Source organism: Tauraco erythrolophus, chromosome 10 (assembly GCF_009769465.1).
Source record: "Tauraco erythrolophus isolate bTauEry1 chromosome 10, bTauEry1.pri, whole genome shotgun sequence".
Classification (NCBI taxonomy): Eukaryota; Metazoa; Chordata; class Aves; order Musophagiformes; family Musophagidae; genus Tauraco; species Tauraco erythrolophus.
In genome coordinates this window covers 5,446,759-5,454,660 of record NC_141474.1, presented here as the reverse complement: position 1 = coordinate 5,454,660, position 7,902 = coordinate 5,446,759, and positions in this window count along the sequence as shown.

The window sequence follows — 7,902 nt, the reverse complement described above, 5'->3', positions numbered from 1 at the left end:
CGCTCCGTTGAGGTCCTCTCGAGGCAGAAGGTGAAGCGGAGGGAGAGGTGTGCCTCACCCCCGGGGCCGCGGGATGGCCGTGCCCGTGCCGATGGGCTCAGTCAGCACCGGCCCGACCCCCCCTCCTCTCTCCGCGCCCCTTGGCACAAAGAAAACTGATTTCAAGGAACTGGGAGGACGCAGAAGCCAAGGGCTTCCGAAGCCTGAAGGACCCGGCGGCTTTATCTGTCCTCGTCCTTCGGAGGGAACACACGGATTGCTCAACAAGCGCTTCCCCCGCACGTGAGGTTCGGCACAAACGCGTGTCCTCCCCAGCGAGCGTCTTCCAAACGGCTTTTCGGGACAGGCGGCAAATATTTTTCAAGGGAAATAAATATTTCGAAAGGCGAGTGAAAACGGAGTGCCTGCCAATTGGAACAGCACCCACTGTCCCCCAAGAAGTGGGGGTTTTGTGCCACGGGAGTGTTCACCCTGACAAGTTGTACCCTGGGGAGCGTGAGCTGCAGCTCACCAGTAAGGGCGGGAGCTGGGAAAGGGCCCTGGCTGGAGAGGTCTCCTTCCAGCCCCAGCCTGTACTCCAGAGGGTCAAAAACTGGGTGAAAGACTCAGGTTTGCACCCTCGCTTTCTCTCGTCCCCCAGACAGAGACAGGCTCGTGATGGACAGTGAGTCACAGGAACACGTCACCAGCAAACAAACTCTAGTAACCTCTCAGTAGCTGCCATTTCACCACGTAAATGGGAAAGTTTTCCCAAAGTCCGGAGAACTAAGCCACTGATTTCCTACTGGCAAGCATACGTCTTTCCTTCGCCTCACAACTTCAGGGCTGTGCTATGCACGATACGTACCCAGGTGCACCTTGAAAGGTCGTCCCAAACCAAGGTACAAAGCTATGATGAGGTATTAAAACATTTCTACCACGTTCCACCTTATCACTTGTTAATAAAACAAACTTGTTTTGACCAACACATACCCGAGACACACTGTTTTAAACGTGTAACTCTGCTGGAACTATTCAGAAGTGGTTTTAAATAACCTGTGGGGACTTGGAGCAGAGACGCTGAGTGGAAAAGTCTGAAACAGATTCAGTCTGCAATGTGTGTTCACACTGTTATCCCACCACCTATCTTTCATGCTGCTTAATAGGGAAACTGTTGTAAAAATTAAAAGAAAAAAATAACAATCCTCTTGTTGCTGAAGTACAAGCAGCTGCATGGTGATAGCACCAGGAATTCTCACATAACTTTGCCCCTTTTCTTAAGAAGTTGATTTTAACACAATGCTTCTTAGAGGCACTCTCAAGTCAGGCTATACATGATCACTGGTGCCCTCATGCTGAAAATGCTGTGCTAGCTGTTTACACTGAAGTGTCTTGTGGTGTCAGCTTCAGTGGAAAAGTGAAAAAAAAAAACCTCCAAAAGTTTCCTAAAGGTCAATAAATTGTTGATGAAGGCGTGCATCAAATGAGTAAAACCCTAACTCTGGGTGGTAGGAAAATGAGATACCTTTAACAGAAAGAAACATGGACTTAACCTTCAGAGCTAGCCAGCTGGCTTTTCTTATTTCTCCTTACAGAGGCTGCATATAGGTGCCACCAGATTTTATGAGCACCTCTTGACAAGTCTCCCAGGCCAAAGCAGCGTGGTGTGACGGGTACTTAGCTCCTTCCCTGGCCTCTCTTTCCCTCACAGAGCTGTTTCACAGCCTGCCTTTCCTTCTGTTTAGAGGCTGTTTACCTGCAGCTCGCTGACAGTGAAAAGCAAAACTGACACCCTTGTTACCTGTCTTCCCATCCTTTAAAAAATAAATTGGAAGAAGGCATTTCCATCTCTGCTTCCTGCTGCTCATGCCCATCATCTGCTGCTGTCTTTACTGGTCCCAATTGCTGCACTGTTTCATCAGCTGCATCGTTTACTCTGCTTGTCACCACGGTGCTTGCAATCCTGATTTTCTGGAGTGTTTTACACTAATCCTATGTGTTGCATTGCTCAACAATTGCCTCACCACAACCGTTCCTGAGCACTCCAGGCTGAATCACTGCGTGGTCGTTCCCATTTGTCGACCTGGGAACCTGTGGCCCTAACACCCCAACTCTTTGCTTCACCTTCACTTTCTCTCACTTTCCCAGTGCCAGGCAGCAACTTGAGTTCTGCAGCACTCCTTCCTTCCTTCCTTCCTTCCTTCCTTCCTTCCTTCCTTCCTTCCTTCCTTCCTTCCTTCCTTCCTTCCTTCCTTCCTTCCTTCCTTCCTTCCTTCCTTCCTTCCTTCCTTCCTTCCTTCCTTCCTTCCTTCCTTCCTTCCTTCCTTCCTTCCTTCCTTCCTTCCTTCCTTCCTTCCTTCCTTCCTTCTCATTCTCTCTCTCTCTTTTTCTCTCTTTCCCTTTCTTCCTGCCTGCCTGCCTCTCTGTCTTTTTCTTTCTCTTTCTCTCCCCCTTTCCCTTCTTTCCTTTTCCCTTCTTCCTTTTCCTTCCTTCCTTCCTCACTTTCTCTCTTCCTTCCTTTCTTTCTTCTTTCTCTCTCCCCGTTTTCTCTCTTTCTTCTTTCTCTCTCTCTTTCCTCTTTCTTTCTCTCTCTCCCCCCTGCCCCATTCCCCAGGCAGTCTGCATAACCATTTCCAGCTCCCAGGTGCACATTATGTACCATCCCTTTGACTGGTGACTGTAGACCTGCTCTGTACAGGGTCGCTGGCTGAGCATGCCTTACGCCTATAAGCTCAGGGGGAGCATAAAGAAAAAGCCTTTGCTGTTAACGCATACGTGCTGCCCAGGGTGGACCGATACACCCCTACGACGACTGGTGGGGTCTGGGCAGCCCAGGGGAGGCACTGGGCAGGCAGCAGCATGGCCTGTACTGGCCTGTGTTACAGAGAGGTGGGGATGGCTGGGCAGGCAAGGCAGAGGGTTGAGGCTTTCACAATCCCTCTATAAAATCTGTGCCTGGTCCTGTTCCTTCCTGTCATTTTGGCACTGCTGCAAAATACATGTGATTAACACTGCCTACTTTTAACTCTATGTAACTCTAATTTATTTTCTATTTCAAGATTTTTGGTACCAGCCTGAGGACTAACTAGCTGTGGTCGTTTCTGACGCCTGCATTTATGGACCAGATTGAGTCGTTCCTTTAAAACTTTCATCTGGGGTTTAAAGTCGGTCAGTCACCCCAGAGCCTCAACACTTTCACATACTTCATCAAGTGTACTACTTCCCATAATAAGCCATTTACAAGTATGGTTTATAATTTCCCAATACGTATGCACAATAGCAACACCCTCGTGCATAAATGAAAGAGCTCCCTCAACTGGTTAAAAATAGTTAAGTTTCACTTAAATGTTATTTTTTTCCTTTTTTTTTTTTTTTAAAAATAACAAAATGACAGCAATGTTAGCTCTATAATGCAATGCAAATTATAAATGTAGCTATGAATGAGCTTCCTTTTTTGCACAACCACAAAAAATGGTGCAGATGTAAGACCACAGGCAAAACTCAGGCAGGCAAGTGCTGCGGTTTAAAAAACACCCAAACATTTAAGAAACTGTAGAGGACTTCAGCCTGATCTGATAATGCATGAATGAATTTTGGCAGGAAAACCGAAAACTAGGTCCAGCAGATATCACATTGCTGAGGATGCCTGAAGTGTTTATAAATCCTAAAGATTGCTTTTTAAAAACTCTGCTTCAAGTTTTCACAGTTTCTGCTGTCAAGATTTTGCCTGTAATTACCCTTGCTCCTCTTTACTTTGTATGAGGCACAGAGTTTTCAAAATATTTGGTGAAGGAGACTCAGATCAGCAAACTTCAGGGAAAAGACAGAAGCAGCAGGAATTAAACTCCAACTTCAGCGAGCAATTCCTCGCACAGTTACTTTCCAAACAACGAAGTTGCTGGTTGTGCTGGCAGATGAGTCAAAAAGAAACAATCGCATCTCTCTCAGCAGAGGGCAGTGGCATCCTTAGTGAAACATCACCTCGCTTTTTGCTACTGAACTGAAATCATCCATTTAAAAAAAAAAAAAAAGTGAAGCCCTACTGCCAGCCAGCAGGTTGCTGGCTTCCTCTCCAAGCTCAGAAATTCAAGTGTTGAGCTTCTTGCCACGACCAAGCACGAGGTGCAACAGCCAACCTAACTGCTGTGATTCCATTGCTGCAAAGGGAAACTTGCATTATTTTTTGAGGAGCAAATACTGTTTCCTTTCTCTACCATTTTGAAGTAATAGAATGAATCTGGCCAGCTGGGCTGGTGTAATGGTTGGGGGTTTTTTACTCATATTGAGGAGGTTATTTCTTCAGTACGCTTAAAAAAAGAGAAGATCCTTCTAATCTGGCTAAACATCAAATCATGAAAGGTACTGAATCTGTGTAACCACTGTCCAACCCTGCTAAGCTGAACTGTTTTCTGAAACTGTTCTTTCCTCTCGGCGACACACCAGTATTGGCTTTCTGTTAGGCTCAGAAAGACTTTCACCTGGGTCCCAACAACATTATATATTATCATCATTCTCCTTGTGACACCAGCTCAAACCCATCTCGGATTTATTTTGCAGCACATTCTGCTGCTTATTAAAGTTGCATGAAAATATTGAACTGCCTCAATGAGAGGGTCTCTGAAGTTGTTTCAGCGGGAACACACCGCATTAAACGTGCAGTCAGCCCTGGAAGAGTGACTTCAGAGAGATTAGTTCCAGAACAAACAGGTCTAGTTACTAGTATTGACTCTCCTTCTCATAAGGGCTTTCCAAATATTTTTGTGGAAACGCAGCACTGAACTTGGCCAGCATCACCTTTCCGTTCCTGCAGCAGCAACTGTACATGTTCCTTGTGACTCCACAGACCGCCAGCTGTGTTACACAGCTGGGACCCTTCCTTGTGAAGGTAAGACACAGTAGGCGGAAGAGTAGACATTTTACACCTAGTTTAATGACCGCTTCTACTCTGTAGTAGGTATCTCCTCCTCTCCGTATTCCATAAAAGTGTGCATCCTTTCTCTTTCTCCTAAGTAAATACAAAATAGTTCGCTAATTGCTCTCCCCTTAGCTGCTAAGGAGGACAAAACCATGTAAGCCAGCATTTTCTACCATTTCATTGTCTCCCATTTATTTGTTGCAGTATAAACATGCTGACTCCTGGTGGACATGGAAGAGAATTAGTGCTCCAGGATGACTCCCAAGACAGTTGTTTGCAGGTAATTGTACAGTCCTACCTATTCTGTGCTTTGCAAAGTGCAGGTTATGGGGACCAGTAACTTTCTACGTGCAGTAATCAACCTTTTCACTTTTCTGATGTGGGAGATTTCCACAGCTTTCTCCACTCCCCAGCTGTAGAAACAGAAACATGTTCTTAGGGCAGGGCTTTCACATATTTTTAAATCTTTTAGTTGGTCTTCAAAAATAACACTATGAGGTTGTGAGAAAGGTATTGGACTTGAAAAGTGTGGGGAAAAAAAACATTATGGTCCTATGGTGAGAACAGATTAGCCTCTTTGAGGGAGTATGAGATCCTTAGGGTCATCAGGGAGAGATCTTACAGCGACATGTCATGTAGGTAGCCAGTGTGCTTGCAAGACGCACGGGGAACACCATGGAGAAGTCTAGGAGCATCGAAATGGCAGCTACAATCATAATGCCAGAAGTGGTTGATCTTTGTAATGAAAGATCCTGAAAAATAAGAGGACATGGGGAAAAACGATCCCTACCAAAACCAGGACATATTTCTCAGAGGAGAACAAATATCTTCCTAAAGGCATGGAAGATCGACTCTCCATTGTAAATTAAGAAAGAAAACACATTTTCAGCTTTCAGTGTTGGACATTTCCTCTTTTCCATCTTGTCTTAATCTTTGCAAAGATAGATGACACCTACCAAAAGTAGTCCCAAGCAGGAGACATTTCTAAATCTGCCCAGCCAGTTCTTTGGCTGTTTCCATGGCAATGAGGCAGCGCGTCCTGCTGCTCTCCCTTCTGCAAGAGCCTTTCCCAAGCTTGATATGGACCAACAACGCCATGCGTTTGTAGCTCCCTCGCCAAAAACTTCCTTCTTCTCTGTTCAAGGCCATTCCCATCTGTTCCTTTCTGCTTCTCCCTGATTTTGGAAACACCTGGCCAGAGAGGGAATCCACCCTTGTATTCACTTCTCTTTTGCAATGATTCAGGCCAAGGAGGGACCGCTGATGGCTATACAAGTTGAGGGACTGGAGAGGGCAGTGGTTTCCAACCATCCTGCCTTGGAAAGAAGTTTTGGGTGATGGTAGGGGAGAATACTGTAGGAGCCAGGAGCATAAACAAAGCAGAAAGAAAGAAAATCCAGATTTCTGTCTAGTCTCCCGAAAGAATCGGACTGAAACTTGGCACCTCTGGCCATAGCAACAAGTAGAGCAGTAAAGAATGTACAGACTTGGTACAATGCAGTGCTTATTGAAGGAGATGACAAGCGTGAAGGAACACTTCCAAAACCCTGAATTCAGATAGATCTATGTCACAGCTGAGACTCTGGCAGCTCTCAACAGCATTTAACTGAAAGTGAAAAAAATAAAAGTGAGTTACAAAGCTGAAAGAGGAGCTTTTGCTATCAGCTGAGGACTAGCAAAAACGGGAGGTTATAATGGAACTACACTGGGAGGTGAAGCAATCTGCAGGGTTTGCTGCAGCTGATCTGCATTGGGCAGAGTTGATGTGGTTACAAAAACATCTTTATGCTCAGCACTATTCCGTTGTTGGCCTAGTGCCTTGAGGCTTACATGCTTTGGAAATATGGATGAGGAGATGAAAACTTGAGCTTGTTTAAAGGATTTAAATCTGAAGATGGCAGGCCCAGGAGAGGGATTCTGAGTTCAGGCATGTAGGTCATGCAAGAGAGGTCTTGTCTTCACTAGCAAGTTAATATGAAATATAGCAGAAGTGTTCCTGTTAGTTCAACCCTTGCCCACACACAAAAATTCCCTCATTGCATAAAGTGGCTGGAGAAACATGAATTGACAAATCAAGCAGAGAACAGGGTACACCTCGAGTGAATTCACTTCATCCTTTACCACTGCCATTTCTCTACAGTAGGGACCCACGTCAGCACCATCAAAACAACCAGCAGTGCTCATTCCTCGCAGTTTTTCCACTTGCGCTTTTCTCACCAACTGCTTGCTCCTTGCTTCCCATTCGTGAGCAGCTTATTCACCCAGCTGCAAAAGGCTTCCAGTGCCCACAACAACAACCACCCTTCTCCAGCGCAGAAGTCTTTCGCTTATGATTTTGAAAACGTGTCTAACAAGACCTCATTTTCCTGTTTCCTGCTGATCAGGCACCAAATTATGGGAGAATCACTGGTGTGATGCTACTGTAGTCTATGATTTTAGGAGGAAAGATCCAGGCTGAAAGCTTTCTGGTGGCATTCCAAGTAAGCTGTCATGAGGAGAGAATCCAACGCGCAAGACCTCAGTGCTGAGGGGAAATCAGAGGGTTTCATCTGCTCAGAGGAAAAGTGTAGAACTATAAATGCCAACTCAGTAACTCCCCAGGAATGAGCATGTGCCATGCTGAGACTGAGTGCATCATTAGCAAATCCCCGAGGCCGGATCTCTATTTCAGACTGTGCAGTATGACAGCTCCAGGGAACACGCAAACAGAGGATGCTGATAATTTCACAGTTTCTGCTTCCCTGTGAGGCAGAAAATAGAAGTGCTCTGAAGCTCTTTCCCAGAAACACGGAAGTAATGTTTTCCAGGGCCACCAAAAGCAGAGGAAGATAGGTGTGTTCTCTGCAAACTGGGAGAAAGCGAAACACAACAATCTGCTGCAATGGCTGCTAAAAGGAGTCTCTCGGCTGATCAGGCAAGCTTTGTGGACTGAAGCTATACAACTGGTCCCTTGCGGAAGAGACGTTGGAGTCTCCTTCTCTGGAGATGTTCAAAATCTGCCTGGACAT